General features: G+C 46.3%; 1 long non-coding RNA gene across 1 annotated transcript in view; it reads right to left on the reverse strand.

The window, feature by feature from the left end:
- LOC132652370 (uncharacterized) overlaps nt 1-1037 on the reverse strand; it is a 46412-nt gene extending 45375 nt beyond the window's left edge. The window contains exon 1 of the long non-coding RNA XR_009589877.1: nt 920-1037. This is a non-coding gene — a long non-coding RNA (uncharacterized LOC132652370). The remainder of the gene's footprint in view (nt 1-919) is intronic.
- Between the last annotated feature and the right edge of the window lie 7302 nt (nt 1038-8339).

Here is an 8339-nt window from a genome sequence, read left to right on the forward strand (position 1 = left end):
CACATCCATATATACACACATGCACCAAAACCAGGACGCCGACGCCCCTCTGCCAACCAGCATTTCTATAGAGACATCTCAGGATAATTAAAACCTAAGCTCCGAAAGGTTAAAGAAAAGGAATACCAGGCCAGCAACGCCGCCCAGCAAGCCAGCGGTAAAATGCACGTAGCTGCACACTCCTAATCTCCCAGGACAAATGTCACTGACCCAACTTCACCAAACACACACACACACACACACACACACACACTCACTCACTCAGGACTTGCACACGTGCAGAGAACGTTAAGGCACACACACCGTGGTAAGAGCACAGTACCTACAAACAGCGCGAACCGAGTCCACACAAAACATGCTCGCACAGCGTCCTCCAGGAATGCACACGACACGGCACACAGACCCAGAGCACCAGCCCACACGTCCACGCCTTCCGAGTCCGAGTCGGACACGCACCGTGCATGCACGTGTAGAAGATCCGAACTCACAAACGCGGGACACACACACACACACACACACACACACACACACACGGACTGTGCCGGGAGTTATTGATGAAATTCCAGGGGGTGGAGGGCCGGGGAGGGAGTGGTAATTGCCACACAAAGGTCTCTGGAGCGGCGGGGAGGGAAGTGCCCCGCGCCCAAGCGCACGGAGAATTCACCGGTTCGCGGGACTCCCGGCGCCAAGTCCCGGGAAGAAGTGTCCCGGGCGGTCCCGGGTGCGCAGGGCGCGGGGTCCCCGGGAGAATCCCGCGCCCCTCGGCGCGCGCACGCACACGGGGACCCCGGCGAGCCCACTCCCGCGGAATAACAAAGAGCCGGGGCCGGGGCGCGGGGGAGCGGGGGCGCGGGGGAGCGGGCGGCGGCTCCGAGCGAGGGCCGAGGCGGCGCGGGGCGCGGGGCGGGGCGGGACGTACCAGGCGGGCAGCCTCGGCCCAGGTGCGGTCCTTCTTCTTCCTCTTGTCTTTCATGTTTGCATCTCATTGATGGTGCTGAGGATGACGTCGGGAGGGGGGGCGGGGGGGATCCCGCGGGTGCTCGGGGTGCGGGCGCCGAGACAATGACCCAGTGACCCGGTGACCCGCACTCTGCGCGGCGGGCGGGGGGCGGGGGGAGGCGCGGGCGGGAGGGCGGCGGGAGGGAGGGAGGGAGGGAGGGAGGGAGGGAGGGAGGGAGGGAGGGACAGAGCGCGGAGGGCGGGGGCGGGGGCGCGCGGCGGCGGCGGCGGAGGCGCGCGGGGCCGGGGGTGGGGGGGGAGCGGGGGGGACGGCGGGGCCCGGCGGGGGGCGGGGCCGGGGGAGGGGGGCGGCGCGGGCCGGAGTTGGCTCGTGCGGGGCTCGCGCTGCGCGGCGGCCGCGGTGACAGCTCCGGGGTGGCGTTGGGGGGGGGGGGGTGTGGGAGGGGTGGGGAGAGGGATGCTCCGCTCGGCCCCGCGAACAACAATACACTCTGACGTCACGGGGAATGGCGCCGCGCTCACACCGGCCCCGCGCGCGCACCCCGCGCACACTCGCCGCGCGCCCCCCTCCGCCGGCCACGCCCTGGAGCCCCGGCCGGACCCTTTTTCTTCCACGCCGGGCCTCCCCCCCCACCCCCGTAGAACAGTTAGCGGGGTGGGTTTCGGGGGAGGGGGGCAGGTCGGCCCACTTCAGGTCTACCCCGTCCCGCCATCAGGGACCGCGACAGGGCGACCAGGGTGGCTTTGGGAAGTTGGGGGGCTCTGCGCTTCGCAACTGGGCGCCCTGTCCTGAGCACGCGCGCGTGCGCGCACACCACACACACACACACACACACACACACACACACACACACTCCCTTCCTCTCCTGCCCCCATCCACAACTCTTCAGCTCCTCCAAGCCTGCCTCTCTTTGGAGGGGTGGATTTCCCGAGCCTTGCGGAACGGAATCAACCTCGTCTGGCACAGAATATTGAACATGCAACTTGATACCGCGCGGAGCCACCGACACGGTCTTAAACAATGCGAGATCAAAAGAGGCTTAGGGGATCGATGCCTCGCTGTCCTGTAGCGTAGCGGTAATTATGTTCTAAGTACCCTGTAGCCATCGCTGCCAGCTTCGAACGCGATGCCTGTATGACACCGGGATGACTGGCGTTTGGGCATTTTCGAAATCACATTTGATTTGCAGGTTCCGGAGGTATAGAAAGTTGGGGGGGGGGGGGGCATTGCTTTTAGCGAACTGCAAAAAGAAAAAAAAAAGTGCCAGGACTTCAAAGTTTATGGTAACCTTTCCAACTTCTTGTGCCACTGATGAGCTTTGGGGGTTGATAAAGTTATTGTTAATCGGAGAAAGAGATGATTCCATTGACCCCCTCGTTAACCATGTGTGTATTCGTCCTGAGTAGGTAAAGACAAAAGGTCACGCCTACCGGATTATTTATCTAAAGTTATATCCTGAACGTAATGATGTGTAAATAGAACTGTGCGGCTTTCTTCGTGGCCATCGTGTCTCGTCTGTCCTCAGCAAAGCACTTAAACACACTTTTCTCTCTAAAACGCAAGGAAACACGAACACCGAGATGGCCGCAAGGTCTCCGTAAACTGAGCGTAAGGAACCCAGGCTTTCGGTCCTATTTTACTCTGTGCTGTTCTGCACTATTGCAATTACAAGTCATTCTTGTCTAAAGAATGCACACTCAAGTCTAGAAAGAACACATTTCTTTGAGAAAGAGACCAGACAGACCAGCGCAAGGTGATCCCCTGGGGGCCCTGTCAAGTGACTGAGGTAATAAAAGTGGTTGATTACCGACAATTAAGCAGAGACGGTACATGATCATAAAGATACACACATGTAAATTCTTTAAAACTATTTGTTTTATTAATGTATTAGAATAATAAAAAGCCCTACAGATCAGCTTAAGGAAATATGCAGAGATTTAGTCCCTCTTCTTTTGCTTAAAAATCAGATTTAAAGAACACACTGATATTATCCCCTGGGAAAAACTTTACACTGGCGATTTGCATAATTCTAACCAGGTGTATCATGGTTTTATCTTACATCTCAAATATATTAAATTTAAGTCTGTTCACATCTGCCTTTATTTCCGAGAATTATCTTTATGAGTACAGTAATTGATACACCAAGGTTTGTTTTCAATGAAATGCTTTTTCTTCTGTTCAGAAATAACTTTTAAGCAAGCAGGGCTCAGCACAGAGTTTGTTAGTTTTCTGCAACATAGTACTTCCTAAGAAGTTTGGAGGCCATTACATGACAAACTACATTGTGTCGTCTGTTGGTTTAATATTAAGAGACTACAGTGTCATCCCACTTAAGCAGATTTAAAATGATGTTCAAAAAATCTATCAGCCTTACATTCCTTCCAGGACAGTTAAGTTTGAACAACCACAATTTGGAGCTGGCTCTTGCACACAACTTCACTTTTAGGTATCACGTATTAATCACACACACCAGGTAAATCTGTTTAAGGACTGGTGACTGTCGAGGCCACCATTTGCTCCTGCATTCTGTATTTCAGTCTATTGGCTTTTACCAGATGCATTTATTTTCTCAGTATATAATATGAGTGGAGAAGGAAGTAGCAATTTCTATCTGTGAGTCAATTATAAACCAATTATAATTGGTAAACTATATGAATATAATTTTTAAAAGATGTGTATTCTGTGTCTGTGTGAGGGTATGCACAAGTGAGTGGTGAGCCAGGCTGCCTCCTGTGGGTGCTGGTAACTGAACTCAGGTCCTCCTCAGATACAGCAATTGCTTGTAAGTAGTCAACCACTGAGCCATCTCCTCAGCTCCCATCCAAATAACTTTTAAAAACAGAATATGTTGAACTTCCCAAGAAATATGCAAGTAAAATTAATTGAAAACAGAATTTTTTTTTTTTTTTTTACTGAGGAAATTGATGGAACTTTTAATTAAAAAGAGAGGTCATTAGAAATGAGATTTGAAACATGTAAGGATATTTACTTTTGTAAGAATGAAATTAACAGACTTCACCACCAACAAAAACCTTTTCCAAGAAGTGTAGGAAATGTCAGTCAGGACAGTTAAAACCTAGGGGATTGTTTAAGCAGACAGGTGACAACTACCAAGTATGCTCATATGCCAAACTCATATCAGCCCACGTGTATCACCAAGGGCCTTCTTATGAGGAACAGTTCAAACCCAGGGCCTAGAAGGGCCTGCCTATAAAGGGTCCCCTTCTGATTTCCCAACCCAGCAGATCAGCAGGTGTCTTGCTCCAGAGCTGGTGTCTATGCAGCAATACCCTCTGCATGCCCTTTTGCACTCTCCATTTCCTGTGTCGCTGTTGGTTCTGAAGTCGATTTCCTCTGCACATGTCCCCACTACCTATTTCCACAGACGTTTCATGTCACTTAAAAAACATTACAACACGGGGGCTGGATGGACAGCAAAACCCTTAACACTTGCCACCCTTGTAGAGGAACCCAGTGAATTTGGGTCCCAGCACCCAAGTCAAGCAGCATACCACTCACTACTAGGTATAGCCCAGCTCTGGGAAGTCCCATGTCCTGGCTAGTCTCAGAGGACATCCAAAGATACATGGGATACATAGATGCATACACTGGCATAGACATATGCACACATAAAAATAAATATCACAATACATTTAACAGTGAGTGTTCAATGAATATCAAACAGGCAGTAATAACTGTTCATTTACTTACAACAATGCAGAGATATATAGTATTCTGAAAAAAAAAATGGTCGGAGTTCACAGGAGGGGTCAACAACAAACAAATATAAACTTAGAGACTGGGGGACGGAAGTTATGCTACCTCTCTAGCTCACCAATGATCCCGTGCAAGGAGTTTACCAAAACTTTCTGTGTTCGTGGATGAAAAGAGTGAGAGAACTGTGTGGTATGCAAAGTCCATGGATAAGCAGTTACGGCTGCCTTAGTTGACTTCCCAGGAGAAAGTGTAGAATGAACTAAAAACACTCTCATTTCTTTCCCCCAGCCCCACCCCTGGGCACATCAGAGAACAGGAAGTGGAGAGGGTTGGGAGTAATAAAAGATGTCAGCATTGAGTCAGAGTAGCAAGGAAGGTAGCAAGGGTGAGTCATCTCTACAATCAGGCAGCTTGTATTCTGCCTTACAGATATTTTTACTATGCTCAAGGTGGGGACCTCTGAATTCCACAGAAAGCATATTTAATGACTCCATTTTTCCTAAGTGCTTTTTGTTAATCATCAAGCTCAGGTGCAGCAGGAAAGCCTGTAAGAGTGATCTCCCTGTTTCCTGTGTCTCCTGCTCTGCCCACCCGCTGACGCTCCAACTTCAAGTCAATTACTTGTGTTAGGAAACAACAAATACCTCATGAATTAAAATATTGGAAATTTGCTAAAATGATCTCTTTTATTCTGAATGTAATAAAAGCTCCAGTGGATCCAGAGGTATTTCAATGTTTTGTCTTGGTTTTTCCTTAATAACAACTTTCTTTTTCTTCCAGGTTTCCCTCAAAGTTTCATGCCTAACATAAAAGGAGTAATATAGAATCAAATGCATTTTTATTAAGTAGTTATAGTCAGATGTTACGGGCTGAACATTCCTGAAGACTAATGAATTTTGACTTTTGTCTATTATTCTAATACCAGATGTCCTGTGTAGTATTTCTACAAATTTCTATGTCTCTTGGTGTATCCATTTTAAGCCAGTTTAAACTTAAACTACAAATATGAGCATCAGAGGCACTGTGGAAACCCAGATGTGATGCTGCATTATCAGACACTAATTTTATCTAGACTTGGGGTCATGCCTTTAGTAAGAAATAAGTGGATTAACTGAAATTATTTATTACTTCAAATCTCTAACAGCCTAGTGATTTAGGATCTTAACCTATTATGAGTCTATTTTGCTGTAGGTAGCAATGAACAATAGAGGGTTTTTCTTTTTTGCAAAACTCTTCTTTTAGTTGATTTTATTTTCATTGCATTGTTAATTCATTGTTATTTTCAGTTTTTAGCTAGTTATAGGAATTTGAGACTTGTTTTTAATTCTCTACTCAAGTTTTACTGCTAGCTAATGCTCTACTAATTATAAGAACATTTTCATGATAGAGCCTTAGCAGCCAGAGTGTTCTTTAAACGGAAGAGAATTGGGGAAACATAAGCTAAAATATGTTCATAGCTTTCTCCTTTGCACTCTCTTAAATTGCTCTTTCTTTCTCTCTCTGTCTCCTTTTTTCCTGTTTTTATCTTTCTACTTCCTCGGGGCAATAACAAACTCAGCTTCTGAGTAGGGCCCTTCATTTAAGAATTTACCTTCCCCCTTTAAACCCTTAATTAGGCATAGAGAACACAGTGTGATTTATGGCCTGGTGTTTAACAGGCTCACACTTAATCCATTACACAAAAGGGTTACACATACTCCCTAACAGCAGCACTCATTAGTTTATACAAAATGGAAAAAAAAAAAAAGAACCACTTAGAAAATGTAAATAAAGCTTTGCCTGATAGTATCTTTTTATGCATATGCCATGTGATTCGAATTTCAACACTGCAGCCTAAGAGAGCTTTTTGCTTATTTTCAAAGCTACAAATTAAATTTCTCTAGGTAAACTCTAATTCAATCCCACTTTCACTGGCAAAGAAGGAAAATTACATGCTCCTAAATTCATCATTGTGTGAAAAGGATGTTCTTAGTTCAGTAAAACTAGGATTCTAATTCCCACTCCTATCTCAGAAACTACACACAGGTCAGTGGCATACTGGTCACGTTACTGATAGCCTGCTACCCTCTTTCTGTGTTTAACAAGAACACAGCTTTTGTGATTGAGACTTCCCAAAAGAGAGCTTCAGAGGAATCACTAACAAGTAATTTATTCCAATCATTTTTCCAGTATCTGCTGTTTGAAGTTGTACAGTAACTTCCTCCTTATTGTATCCATAGCACTAAGAGCTCAAAGGGCAATATAAAGCTATTTTGCTACACATTTACAAGGATGGATTGAAATGACGGGAGATACGGGTCCTTTTGTAACAGAAGAATTCTTATTGCTTTCCCATTGAATTTTATTGCAGGGGACACAGCACGGGTCTCTTAGCCAACACACTTCCAGTAACCATAGGGTGGCATGATTGATTAGCTAAATAGGAGGAATAACTGGAAGATCTCTTAGGAGCCCATTGTGGCAGGGAAATGCCATCCAGTCGTGCGCTGGTGCATGTTTTGAGAGAAAGAGGGTGCAGGAGCTGCCACCCCAGCAAGAGCCACTTTGCAAGGATGAAAGGCAATAGGGCTGTATTTCAGGGAGACAGTGACCCAGTGATGGGCATAGTCCCAGAAGGGCTTGAGGCGGTGGTGAAGCCAAGCATTATTTATCTTTTGTGTGAGAACAGAGATCAAGGAAAAGAGATTATTGCTCACCTACTCCCCCTGGCTTTTCACCACTCTGTCACACTTAGACAAGATGTCCCCAAGGTAAAGGATGAAAGCTAGTTATGACATTCAAATGTCAAAATAGTGAGGTGTGTCATTTAGCAACACCTGGGAAGAAAAGTCTAGTGAGAATTTTGATCAATGCATATTTTTAGCAGGAAATTCTTTTCTCTAGAGACTCTCCCCATTTTCAACCCACAAGGTGATCAATGCTGCAGAAGACCCAAATGTCAAGACCCCAGCCATTCTAACTAACCAACACTCACTTGTTTCCACTCTTTAAAATTCGTTCTGCCTACTTCGTCTTTGTGGCTGCTCTTCTGTACTTCTCTGTGTGGCGAAAGAATAGTTCATGTTGGAAGAGACGTTGAATATTTTATTCTAATTTTTGTTCTTTTTATGTAACAGATAATTATTACACGTGGAGGCTCCACTTCAAGCGATGACTTTGACAGTTGCACATGCACCCGTAACTATTATTCAAAAGAATACACAAAACATCCCTGTTGCCCGGAGTGCTCTTCCTGACCCTTACAGTCACTGCACTCTGCAGGCAGAAGCACCTTCAGACTGGCTTCAACTTGCTGTTAGACTCTTAATACTTTCTCACTAGTCACATGTGTGTTCGTTTTTGTTTGTTTGTTTGTTTGTTTTTTGTTTGTTTTGTTTTTGTAATGGCATCTGCCACACTTAATGAAGTTATGGAAGCTCGGGTAAATAACCTACTGCTATGATCAAGGCTTGGGGCCTTTGCGGAAAAGTCCTTGTGCACCCCAAAGTCCAGAAGACATACTCTTATCCTGTCGGTCTAGGGTTCACACTTTTCCTCTATAGTATATTTGTGACTAGGATGAGATATAACCTTTTATGTAATTTACTATTTTATGCACTCATTGAATTTCTCTAGCACTGTTATCACAGCAGAGAAAGGACCTGCACAAATCTGTTTCTGG

Source organism: Meriones unguiculatus, chromosome 2 (assembly GCF_030254825.1).
Source record: "Meriones unguiculatus strain TT.TT164.6M chromosome 2, Bangor_MerUng_6.1, whole genome shotgun sequence".
NCBI lineage: Eukaryota > Metazoa > Chordata > Mammalia > Rodentia > Muridae > Meriones > Meriones unguiculatus.